Source organism: Marmota flaviventris, chromosome 2 (assembly GCF_047511675.1).
Source record: "Marmota flaviventris isolate mMarFla1 chromosome 2, mMarFla1.hap1, whole genome shotgun sequence".
NCBI classification, from domain to species: Eukaryota; Metazoa; Chordata; class Mammalia; order Rodentia; family Sciuridae; genus Marmota; species Marmota flaviventris.
Genome location: NC_092499.1, coordinates 37,134,358 through 37,147,827, shown reverse-complemented (window position 1 = coordinate 37,147,827; position 13,470 = coordinate 37,134,358). Strand labels below are relative to the sequence as shown.

General features: G+C 37.2%; 1 protein-coding gene across 5 annotated transcripts in view; it reads left to right on the top strand.

The window, feature by feature from the left end:
• The window catches only part of Nrl (neural retina leucine zipper), a 283,758-nt gene that overhangs the window by 241,086 nt on the left and 29,202 nt on the right, over positions 1–13,470 (top strand). For all 5 annotated transcript variants that reach the window (XR_011706581.1, XR_011706580.1, XR_011706573.1 and 2 more), the window contains one exon: positions 12,711–12,842. The gene's annotated coding sequence lies outside the window, so the exon portion shown is untranslated. The remainder of the gene's footprint in view (positions 1–12,710; positions 12,843–13,470) is intronic.

Here is a 13,470-nt window from a genome sequence, read left to right as displayed (position 1 = left end):
AGTAAGTACATTCTATAATGGTCACCAGCAATGAATAGCCTAATATTGAATTTCTCAAATGTATCCCTGTCCTTAAGCAATGCATGACTGCAGCTTGAAATGGGTGCAAAGGTTCATATGAATATCCAGTTGATCTAGGGACATTTATTGGAAGGACCAGTCTTCCTCCACATGCTGTGAACCTTTTGTTATAAATCAGGTGATAATACATGTATGAGACTCTTTCCAGATTCTTCCTTTCTACAGGTATATTTTTCCATAGTTGCAGTAACACTGGTTTTAACTATTGTAGCTTTGTAAAAATGTCTTGATTTCTGTAACTCCCTTAACTCTGTTGTTCTTTGCTGTCCTTGCAATTTACAATTCTATGTAAAAATTTGAATATATTTTTCATTTTCCACAAAAAAGATAAGCACACTGGTCAAAGCTGGGTCAATTTGAAGGGTACTTAGATTATGACCCAAAATATAAAATAAATATCCAAGACTGCTTATTAATATAAATAAATGATTGAATAAATACATAAATGGGGGCGAATAGACAAATTTCCCATGTAGAAGCATTTAAAATAATTTATGCAGACAATATGGGATAGGTCTCTCTCATTGTTAAGTGTGGGCTGTGCATAGTGACTTCTTTTCAAACAGCACAGTATGGAAATGGGGAAACTAGTAACTTCACTGCTAAAAAAAAATGTTAATAGCATGTACCTTGTTATGAAATAATGAGAATGGGACTTTCCCCCTGTAGTCTTCCACACAAACCCCTATAACCTCAGTCTGAAATGTCAACCAAATCCCAGCTGAGGACATTTCACAAAATACCTGACAAGTATTCATGAAAACTACCAAGACCATCAGAAACAAGGAGAGTCTGAGAAATTGTTGTGGCCAAGGGGAGTCTGAGGAGAAGTTATAACTAAAGATAATGTGGCATCCTGGGTGGGATCCTGGAACAGAAAAAGGATATTAGATTAAAGCTTAAGAAATCTGATTAAGCAAACTATGGACTTCAGTTAAGAAAAATGTATTAATATTGGTTGATTGTAACAAAGCTACCACTCAAAAAAGGAAGAAGTGGAGTGACCAGTCTAGATTTGAAAAGATGGGTTGTACATGGGAATCAACTGCAATGTGTAAAACTTGATGAATCCTAAACTGAAAACAAAACAAAACAGAAAACATGGCTACAAAATGACATTGGCGGGGTGGAGGGGGGAGTCATTGGAGAATATGGCATATAAACTATTTAGCAGACCCTTGCAACTCAAAGTATAGTCTGCAGACCAGTAGAATCACCATCATCTAGGAACTTGTTAGAACGTAGAATCTTAGCCCCTTTCTCAGGTATGATGAATCCTAACTTGTGTTTGGCAAGATTCCCAGGTGACTTGATGCACAGTGAAATCTGACAAGCACTGTTTCCAATGGTTTTATACAACTCTCGTTAACCATCCTAAGTATGAAACAGATACTATGGTTGTGTTCAAATACCTCAATTCTTAGGAGAAGTAAGTTGAAGTATTTAGAGGCAAGTAACTCTGTAACTTTGATATCTCCAAGTTACATTCAAACAGCTCAGAAAACAAATGTGTGTGAGATGAAGTAAAGTTGGCAGGATGTTAACAATTAAAGTGAAGGGTGTACAAATGTTTTATACACTAATTTTTCATCTTTTATGTAGCACTTAAATTTCTATAATATCCCCTCCCCGCTTTTGTGAAGCTAGGAATCAAACCCAGGGCTTTGTGTATATGGAGCAGTAGGCAAGTACTCTGCTACTGAGCTATATCTCGAGCTAATTTTTGCAATTTCAGATGTAGAATATTTTTAATGGAATGGCCTTAAATTTTAAAAATTTGTTTGGAAGAAAATTGACATCTGGACAACTTTGAGTTTTCTCATCAATGGACATGGTATACCATTCCACCTATTCAGAGTTTCCTCTTTGTCTTTCTGTAACATTGAACAGCTTTCTTCATATAGATTTTAGACAATTCTTTTTAACTTACAGTTACTCTTAGATATTTTACTATTTTGTTGTTGTAGTTGTGAGTAGATTCTTCCGTCATATTCCTAACTGACTGTTGCTGGTATATAGGAAGCTATTTTATTTCACAAGATTCACTTTGTAATTTTTTACTATAAAGAATATTTTATTTTTCTAATATTTTTTGTTCATATTCATGGATTTTTAAGAAGATGATAACATTTGAAAAAATGAAAAGTGTATCTCTTCTAATATATTGGAGGTTTTGTTTTCTTTTAAAATTGCCTTATTAACTTGATTTTTCAGCACACAATTACGTAGCAGTGATGGTGAGTAACACTGTCTTCTTCCTGACTTTAATGGAATCACCTCTGGTATTGCACTGTAAATTCAAAATTGCTTTGGGTTTTGTGATATTCTTCCTATAATAACACACTAACAGTTTTCTTTTTTAAAAGTTTTCTTAGTTGTTATTAGACCTTTATTTTATTTATTTATATGTGATGTTGAGAATCAAACCCAGTGCCTCACACATACCTGGAAAGTACGCTACCACTGAGCCACAACCAAAGCCCCTAGTAGTTTTTATTTAATTATAAATGCCTATTAAATTGTATTAAGTTCCTTTTGGCATCTTTGGAAATTATTTCAGCTTTTTCTCATAATTTTTGAATATAATAAATTTCCTTGTAATAAACTATATTTTCATTTCAGAAATAAAACCCCTTGATCATAGGTTTCAACATACTGTTGAATCAGGTCTTACTGACATTTTAATTTTTTCCAGCTATATTCAAAACAAAAAAAAACAGTCTATGATATTCTTTTTATTTGCTTCCTTTATCAGGTCTCATTATCAAAGTCTTAATATAAATGATGACATTTCTCACTATGGGTTGCTCAATACATAGAATTGATTCTGGCTGCTGTGGTGTTTCATACCTAGTGATATGTTCATCACTTGCCTACAGAACCCCAAAACACACATCATTAATATTCCTTTGCCCCTGAATAAGACAAGCCAAAAGAAATACCATCAGATCATTAGCATCAGCTTAAGATCACAGGCTTTAAATGCTGGTAGAAATATGTGATGAATAGAAAATATTCAATTGATTTTTAATATCTACTTAATAATACCCCATTGCTAAAAATAAATACAATTTGAATTTAAAAATTTCCCAGTAAATTGGATAAAAAACTGATACAAGTAAAACCTTTAAGCAAGGTAGAAAAGTTTAGTGCATGAGTAGGAAAGACAATGACTATTCAAATTAGCTCCCAGAACATTCAAAATATATTCACAAAGTACAAATGGAGATAAGCCTGTCAAGGTTTGTATTTTGACTGCTTTTTTCATTTTTTCAAACCAAGTCTGACCCAGTGACCTACATCAGAGAAGCCTTCAACAAGTACCTCTGGAATGATAAGGGGGAGATGTTTGTTTGGGGCCCTTTTACATACTCTGTTAGCCTGCCAGATGACACATGATGCCCTGAGTTCTCATGAGCCACAGCACAGGGACCTGGAGGCTGAGGAACATAATTGAGAACTGCATGGTCCTACCCTAAGGCAGTGAGCTTAATACAATGCCAAATAAACCTCTTTTCAATCAGCACAAGATGTCTATACTTCAAGGAGAGGCTGTGCTGGTGAGAGGAGGCTCCAGGCTGCTCCATTACAAGACAGAATAGGCAACTACCCTGCAGGGAGGGCCAGCATGGCTGCAAGCCCTTGTCTGTGGTGCCTGCTGACTCTGGTTTATCAGGGAGGCTGGCCAACTCAGGTTGAGAAGCAGGACCTCGTAATAACTGACCATGTGGTGCACATTCTAAGATGTGGGCATTGTGTTAAATACTAGCAGCTATTTTTCCTGCGCGAAACCATCATTTAAGAGCTTAAGTATGTGAGGATAATCTGTAGTGTTACTGGAATGGACCTGCAATCCGGTTCTAAAGGTATCAGTGTAGTGAAATCAGTGTAGCTTCTGGGGCTCCACAGGAGTCCCTTCCCTACTTCATGCTACTTCTGCAGCTTTTTGGCAGTTGCTGTTGGGAATCTTGGCATGAAAACAGAATGCAAAAGTCTTTGAGGTGACTTTGGAAAAAACACCAAATCTGAGAATTATACTGAAGTTGGAAATCTCTAAGTGAGGCATTATTTGTGTTTGTGATGTGTCTGTGACTTAGCAGACACCCAGCTCTTGGAATAGCATTTTGTGAAAACCCAAATGACACAGGGCAGCTGTATCTCTCAGCCCTTTGATACAGTGAGACATCCAATATGTTACCAAGTATTCTCTTTTACTCCTAAATATAACTTGAATGTGTCTATTTTCCTCTAACTCCACTGCCACTATCCTAGTCCAGGTTATTGTTATTTATAGCCTACACTTCTACAGAGCTTCCCTACTGAGGACAGGGCCACAGTGTCACAGAGCTCCCTGAGGCAACATTTCCACTGTAGCCCAGGTGAATCTGCCCTGGAGCACCTTGCCACATACACCTAGTGCTAGGTTACAGGCACCCTCAAAAACAGTCAGCCCAGAGGCTCTCCTGCTCTCCCTTTCTCCTCCCTCCTCAGATCCATTTTCCCCTTGTATTTATTATTGTTTCTGGAATGTTTTGTGTACATGAAAAGTATAAAGAGTAGTACAACATGTACCCCTATACATATACCATCCAACTTTTTAATATTGTAACATTTTACAGAAAAAATGGGGGTTTTTTGGAGCTAGGCAACTGTTATTGTTTAGATATAAAGTGTCCCCCAAAAGTTCAATTTTCAGAGGTGAAATGATTTGGTTTTGAGAGCCTTAACCCCATCAGTGGGTTAATCCAGTAATATGGATTAACTTGGTGATAACTATAGTCAGGTGGGGTGTGGCTGGAGGAGGTAGATTACCGGAAGTGTGACTTTGGGGTTTATATTTTGTCCTTGGTGAGTAGAACGCTTAAGTGCTCTCTCTCTCTCCTTCCTCTTCCTGGTGGCCAGGTCCTAAGCTGCTTTCCTCCTCTACACCCCTCCACCATGACATTCTGCCTCATCTTAGCCCTAGAGCAATGGAATTAGCCGGCTATGTACTGAATCCTCTGAAACCATGACCCCCAGATGAACTTTTCCCCCTCTACATTGTTCTTATCAGGTCTTTTGGTTACAGCAATGAAAAAGCTGATTAAAATCATAGCCTAAATGTTTATTATGGATTATAACACACATAGAGAATAGTATATATACTGTAAATGAACACTTTAAAGAATAAATATTCATGCACACACCACTCAACTTAAAAAATAAAATGTTTCCAAATGACTTTAAAGTCTCTCATGTATCCCTTTCCAAAACAGAAATTTGGCTGCAACCGCACAGAAGTAACCCCTCTTCTTCATTTTTGAGATCACTGTTTCTTCACATTTCTTTGCAAAGTCTCTCTCTCTCTCTCTCTCTCTCTCTCTCTCTGTGTGTGTGTGTGTGTAAAACTCCAGTTCTTGACCTATATACAAATGAAATAAATCTGAATACACTCTCCTGTGACTTTTTTTTCCCGCTTAATAACATCTTTTGGGAGTCATCTCTGTTGTGTAGAGAGCTGCAATTCATCCCTTTTCACTGTTTTCCAATCTATACCTCACACTGCAGCCAAGTCAATCTCTTAAAGATACAAATACAATTATTTTCCACTTCACTGCATAAAACCCTTCAATGGCCCTCCAATACTGTTAGAATGGAGTCGCAGATCACTAGTGGGTACTGTGAGCCCCCAGGTGACCTGGCCTAGTCTCCCTCTTCAGTCTCCTCTTCCTTCTTGGGCTGAGTCGCATTGCTCTTCTTTCCATTCCTTGATCTCATCAAGTTCTGCCCTTCTGGTCTCTTCACATACCTGAGTTCTTCCTTCCACTCTTTACCTGTTTATTCTTGCTCACTTCAGATCTATGATTTAATATCACTATTTTCAATGGCTCTTCAATGACTCCCAATGTAAATTAGGTGCTTCTTGTTTTGCTTCCTTTCTACTGTTTCTTCACAGCACCTAATCACAGTTTTGTTACTATATATTTGTTTGTGCATTTATTTCTGTATCTGTTTAATGCTGTCTCCCTTTTAGTTTCATTTGGTACACAATCACATGTGGTTTGCTCCTGATGGCATACCTAGTCCTAGTACAGCCCTGGTATACACAGGTGTTTAATAATCTCTCAATGAGAATTAAACCTGCAAAAATTGATTGAGTCAGAACAACAAAAGAAGTTTTCAGCATATATATTCTGGAACAAATCTCTGCTGGACAGAGATGGTTAAAAATGGAGGTAGAGCCAAGTGCAGTAATATCAGTGGCTCTAGAGGCTGAGGAAGGAGGATTGCAAGTTCAAAGCCAGCCTCAGTAATTTAGCAAGGCCCTAAGCAATTTAGTGAGACCCCTACCTCAAAATGAAAAATAACAAGAGCTGTGTATGTGGCTCAGTGGTTAAGCACCCCTGGAATAGCAGTCTTCAAGAATACAAATAATAGGGGGCTGGGGTTGTGGCTCAGAGGTAGAACACTCGCCTCGCATGCATGAGGCACTGGGTTCAATCCTCAGCACCATAAAGTAAAATAAAGACATTGTGTTCACCTATGACTAAAATATAAATATATATACATATATATATATATATATATATACACAAATAAAATAAATGCTGGATGAGATGTAGAGAAAAAGGAACACTCTTCTACTATTGGTGGGATTGTAAATTAGTACAACCACTATGAAAATCAGTGTGAAGCTTTCTCAAAAGACTAGGCATGGTGTGTGTGTGTGTGTGTGTGTGTGTGTGCGCTCGCATGCGTGTGTGTCCTAGCTATGCCACTTCTTGTTATTTATCCTGAAGAATTCAAGTCAACTTACTAAAGTGATACATGCATACCCATGTTTATAGCAGAACAATTCACAATAGCCAAACTGTGGAATCAGCCTAGGTGTCTATCAGTGGATGAATGGATAAAGAAAATGTGGTATATATACACATTGGAATTATATTCAGTCAGCATTTACAGGAAAATAAATGTAACTAGAGACCATTATGTTAACCAAAATAAATCAAACTCAGAAGGTCAAGGGTCAGATGTTTTCTCTCATATGTAGAAGTTAGAGAGGAAAAAGGAAAAGAGAGGTGGGGGTGGATCTCCTAAAAATCAAAGTAAGATCAGCAGAGGAAATAGACCAAGGTGTGGAGGGCAGAGAGAGAGGGGGAAATGCTGGGGAGTCATATTGGTCAAATTGTTATATCGTGTGGGTATACAAATATGCAACACAAATCCCATCAATATGTACAACTATAATGCACCAATAAAAAGTGTGGTAAAAATGAACGTGGCGAAGCATTCTTCAAGAAAGCATGTCAAGTTCAGTCTGATCAGAGGCAGATGTTAAGCTCTTGTATTTGTCCTAGATAGTGAATTAGAGAAAGCAATCAAAAGGCAATTTAATTGCTATGCTTTATTGTAAAAATAAAATATATGCCAATAACAAAATCTTATTGAGCACTTACTTGTTCAGGCACCCTTAAGTGCTTTGCATGAATGAATTGAATTAATTCTTGTTATAACCCCCAAGAAGGAGGTGCTGTCTTTAACCCCATTTTTGCATATCAGGAAACGGAGGCACAGAGAAAGATGAAGTAACTTGCAGTTATACATAAAATAAGTGACAAATACAGAACATGGACCCAGAAAATTTTACTCCAGTGCCTTTCACCATTGTGCTACATTGCATTTTAATAATTTTGTTCAGTGATTACTTGTGGAAATAATAAATGAGGGTTATATAAAAATTCAAGGAAAGTACTATGGGTCTTTAGAATGAGAGTTTGGTCCTACAAATAGCTGACTTCTGTAGCATCTCAGATGGTCCCTGAGAAACAGGTGAGACTTGGAGGATCAGATATGGGAGGAGGATTCTGTCCATAACCAGATACGTCAATTTTTACAGGCTTGATTCTCATTGAGCATGAGGCATGGCAGGGAAAGGGGAGCTACTGGTGTTAATGGACAACAGGTGGATGAGAAATGAATGGAAGATCTAAAGTTGGAACCCTGCTAGAGTGGATAGGGTCTTGAATGAGACTTTTGGAAGTCCATAATTTTTAAAGCAGGGCTTTGACTTGGATAAGAGGCATTGTAGTTCTGAATATATAAGAGAATCCTATCCTGGCATCAACTGGAGCTCAAGTGAGGGAGAATGAATGACATGTCTCCCCCTACATATTTGTAGCTGCTTATTTCCATAGGGCTGAAAAATCCTCCTTCAGGGTGAATCCTTGAAGGAGGCAGGTTGCAGGGACAGACATCAAGGAGGGAGAAATGAATTCATGGTAAGGAATGGAGTTAGGCAAAGAGAATCAGGAACAAGATCAGAGGACAAGGATGGGATTGTGAAGAGAGCAGCAGATGACACTGGAAATTACCAGAATCTGATCACCTTTCCAGAGTATGTGTACACAGAAGAGGAGCTGTGGAGGGAGAAACAGATATGCTAACATATTCCCTCCTGGTGGTGTTCCTGGTGGTGCAGCATGGCCCTTGGTATGTCAGGTTTTACCAGCATGATATGTTTTAGATTCTCAGACCAGCTAAACAATCATGTGGCAAGAGTGATGGGAACAGTTCCTGGAAAGCAAGGATGCACTCAGTTCCTAGAAGCTTGCAAGTGTCCTTTGATGATTCTTGGGAATTCTTGAAGAGAAAGCTTGTATACTATCCTAGGATTCCTATAATTACAAAAGTGGTAAATCTGAAAACATGAAACACAGGAAATAATAATGAGACTAAATCTATTTTCCCTGGATGCTGAGGCCTGAGAGACTTGGGATACAAAGCTCTTTAGTGCAGATTTCTCTATACTCTACCTCTAGTTGGGCTCTTGACTTCTCCTCTTAGATGTTCTACAGTACGAAAAATTCAACATGCCAACACCTGAACTCATTATCCTTCCTCCCCACCCCTCTTCTCCACCTGGCTTTTATATCTTAGTGAAATAACAACACTTTCTTCTAGTTTTCAAACCAGAAACTTGAGCATCATGTTTTATCCCTGCACATCATGTTTCAACCCCCACAGGGAATCCACAAGCTCTTATCTAATTTACCTTCTCACCAGGTTTCCCATCAGCCCCGCATCCCATACTTAGATTACACCATGATTATTTCCACCTGATTTGTTGCCACAGCCTCCCAACTGGTTTTCTAAGTCTGCTTACCTCCAACTGATACTCTATCCTGCAGCCAACACAACTGTTCTAACATTCCAACCTGAGCATGATCTTCCCTGAATCTCTTTGGATATCACTCAACATGAAGTCCAATTCCTAACAAGGCATGAATCACCAGCACCTTGGAGCATGGCTGGCACTCCCCACACACCCTGTGGATACCTGTGGCATGGAAACTGGAACAAGTTTGTTGCATGTGCCCTTTAACTTGCTGTGAGCATTACTGAGTGGATTCTGTCTTCCCTGTGTGGTAGTCACTAATGCATTCTTGCCAGGTGGTCATTTGTCTTTTTGCTTTGTTTGTGTATTTTCTGCTATGCAGAGTTTTTTATTTTGTTATAGTCCAATGTGCAGATTTTTTTCTTTTCTGGTTTTAGGGCTTCAAATTATACCTAGAAATTCCTTGCCCGTTTTAAGATTGTAGAAAATTTTTCCTGTTTCAACCTAACACTTCTATTTTATTTTTCTGATTTTTTTTATATTTAAATATTTCATCCATTTGGACTTTTTGTATATGATGTGAGACCTAATTTTACTGATTTTGCATTTGGTGGTCAGTTTCCCCAAATAAATAATCCATTTTTTCCCTCATTGGTTTAAAATGCCACCTTAATCATTTATTAGATACCCATATACACTGGATCTGTTTTTTGACTCTCATCTGTTCTGAAGGTTCTACTTTTCTATTCCCATACCAATAGCAGACTGTTTTATTATTTATGTTTTCTTTAACAAACAAAATATTTTGAATATTTTAAAAGCTAACCTTTGATTTTGTGATTTCTATCGAAGTTTAACCCCTCTCTTAATTATTAAAATTTGTATGTAAAATATCTTGATTTCACAGATCTTTAACTTAGAAAAAAGATTGAGCAATTGAATATTAAGGAATAGAATATTTTTACTCTTTCTGCAACATTCACATACCTACCAATTCATATGATTTCTTTAGAATCTCCTTTCAGGGATACTATTAGAAAAGTCATCTCTTTGTAAATACAAATAGAGGCATTTTCAACTTTATGATTATATACCTTAATTACTGAAAATAATTTATTTTCCTCTTTTTTTTTTCATTAATTTTTTTTTTTAGTACTGGAGATTTAACCCAGGGCCACTCTACCACTGAGCTACACTCCCACCCTTTTAAAATTTTAATTTCAAGACAGGATCTAGCTATCTTGCCTCCTCCTGCCCCAAACTCCTTAGTTGCTGGGATCACAGGTGTGTGCCACTGTGCCTGGCTAATGTCATTATTATTGATAAGGGGAAGCCAATAGTATTTGTACAGTGTTAGCTTTTTTAAAAAAACTAAATACCCTATAATTCTGAATATGCATTTCCTCTGAACTTATTTATTTTTTAATCACCTGTGTACATAATGGCAAGTTGAAGTCAGAGAAAAATGTTTGAAATCCTTATCTAGAGGCATTATTAGAGTTTATTGTAACACCTCATTGGAGAATTATTTAATATAATGCATCTATTATTAAAGCTATTATTTACCTCATTCACATTTTTAAAGACAAAAAAAAAAAAAATAGAAGACTATAACTACCAAATGACAAATCATTATATCTACACATTATTTTATTAATCTTGTTTTAAAAACACTTCTTGAAGAAAAGCAAGATCAAAATTTACATTTACATATTTTGGAGCAAATCATTAGAAAGTTTGTATAATTGATTGTGGGTTTTTTTTTTTTGGTATTTTTTTAATGGAGCTTTATTTAATTAATTAATTAATTAATTAATTAATTTATTTATTTATATGTGTTGCTGAGGGTTGAACCCAGGGCCTCATACATGCCAGGCAAGTGCTCTACCACTGAGCCACAACCTGAGCCCCTGTATAATTGTTTATTAAATAAAACAAGGGTGTGTCAATAAAAAATAAATAGATGAGTGAAAGGAAGATCAGTAGAGGGTGGAGAATGAAGGGAGGGAGGAGGAGAGGGAAAAGGGGGAAATGTGAACTAAATCGAATTCCATGCTTGTAGGAGCTTGTTGGGATGAATCCAACTACTATGTATATCTACAATACTCTAATAAAAACAACATCATTAAACAAATCAGGGTGGGGGAATGAAATAAAAAGCATTTGTATTTTTATAGTAGCATAATTCTTTTATAAACAAAGAGTATTTCAACTGTAAAATCCTTAAAGATTTAAAACAAATGTTACTCAATTAGTTTGTGTCAAAATTTATATGACTAACATATTATTAAGTAATCTTTCTTCTCAGAATTTCTACTGCAGAAATGTCCAAAGATATATATATGTGTGTGTGTGTGTGTGTTCATTGTAGCATTGTTACAATAGCAAAAAATAGAAACAACATGAATATTTAACAAGGGATTAAAGACTTAGTAACATATGGTATCCATATAAAGGAATAATATGTAAATGAGTTACAAGACAGTATGTTTAGTTTTATCATTTTTTTGAAAAATTAAACAAATATTCTCTGTGCATACAGAATGTAACAAGACTAAGACCTTATTAGTCTTTTAGAGAGATAGACTTTTTTGATAGTAAAATATGTCAATAAACTACTTATGTTCCCAAGTGGCACAGGTGTGGGCTGGCATCAATGTTTCATGAAAGGCTCTGCATGACACATTAAGAGAAACTTGTAACTTAAAAGGAAAGTTCTCCTAGAGCCTTTATTTATTGGAATGCAATTTGAGCATTTGTCCAAAGCACAATATTTGCCACTTTTTTCAAGGTATTGTTTATTCTGTTTGGAACCATTAGTAAAATTTCCTCTCATAGTAATGTAACAATATCCATTTATTATGTTTTGCTTTCCCCCCAATCATCATCTCCTGATGTATCAGATTCTTTTTTATTCCAAGTTTGGCTGCTTTGTCTACTGACAAGCTGGCTGCTTAAGCTCCTTAGTCTTTGTCCCCAACTTTTTACAAACAATTCCAAGAGATGATTTGATTTTTAGCAGTTAATCTATGATTCATGACAGAGAGTCCATCTCATCATTTCTTCGTTCTTCAAAATTCCACAGTTTTACCAGTGTTCTTAGCTAATCAGAATCCTTCTCCTTTTAGTTCCTGACTTCTATTTGTTTTGGCTTTGGGAAGATAAATAGGAATAGATGTAAAAATGAAAGTGATCATGTACCTTGCTGTTTGTCCACAACTCTTCTCTGCCCTTATTTTCAGATCTGGAAATCCAGGCAAGAAAATGTCTGTAGGTCATGGGTATTTTCTTTGGTAGTCAATTTTGGCCCCAAACAAATAATCTCTGAGTTATCCTACATCAGATCCAAGATAACACTTGCTGATGCAAACATCCAGCAACTTGTAAATGTCACACCTTTGAAGACTCTGCTGCAGCAGGCTCTGCACTAATTTTCTGTCTCTGCCCTCAATTATCTCATAATCTCATGAAGACAAAGACAAATGGTTATAACTCATTGTGATATAAGGAATGGCCTCTAAATTTTTTACAGAATGTGCATCAGAGGGAAAGGAGCACCTGATTCTGCGCTGGGAATGGAGAGAAATTCACTGAGAAGTTCAAAGAAAAGGGGATCTTGAAGCAGATCACATGGGATTTCCTCAAGTATCTCCTCCAACCTGGGGTGAGTGAAGGACTGCAGAGTGTAGATTTGTGTCACAGTTTACACAGGGAAGGAGGGGAGATGCTTACCAAGACCTTGAAGGGATTGCTGATCAATGTTGAAGGACAGTTGAAGTGCCAGGGTGACAGAGTTAGACATACAGAGGGAATTGCAGAGTTCACCAAGTCTCTGGCTGAACCATTGGAGTTTCCAGGATGAACAGGAAAGCCCAGATCTAATATATGGGAGGTCCCTGGTGATAGAGGGAGGCACAGTTCAGGCTCGACTCAGTCAGAGCATGATGTTGTGGCATAAGCAGAGCTTATGGAAAGCCTTGCTCTGTTGTTGTCTCACAAGTAAGGAAGGGAACCCGAGAGATGGGTAAATTGCTCCTGATGTAGGAAGGCAGATTTAGGGTCATAGCTCTGCTGTGTGACATTGGGCAAGACTATGGACTTATCCATAAGTCAGTACTGATGGTGGTAACAATCTCCAGGGGTCTCTGTGAAGATCAAATGAGTAATGTACGTAGTACCTCTGGCATATAACCTGGCCTGCACTGAGTTTCAGTGTCAATGTGCTATTGTTACTACTGCTAATGGGTATCACCACTGACTCAAAGAACAGACAAGGCAAGAACCAAAGACTG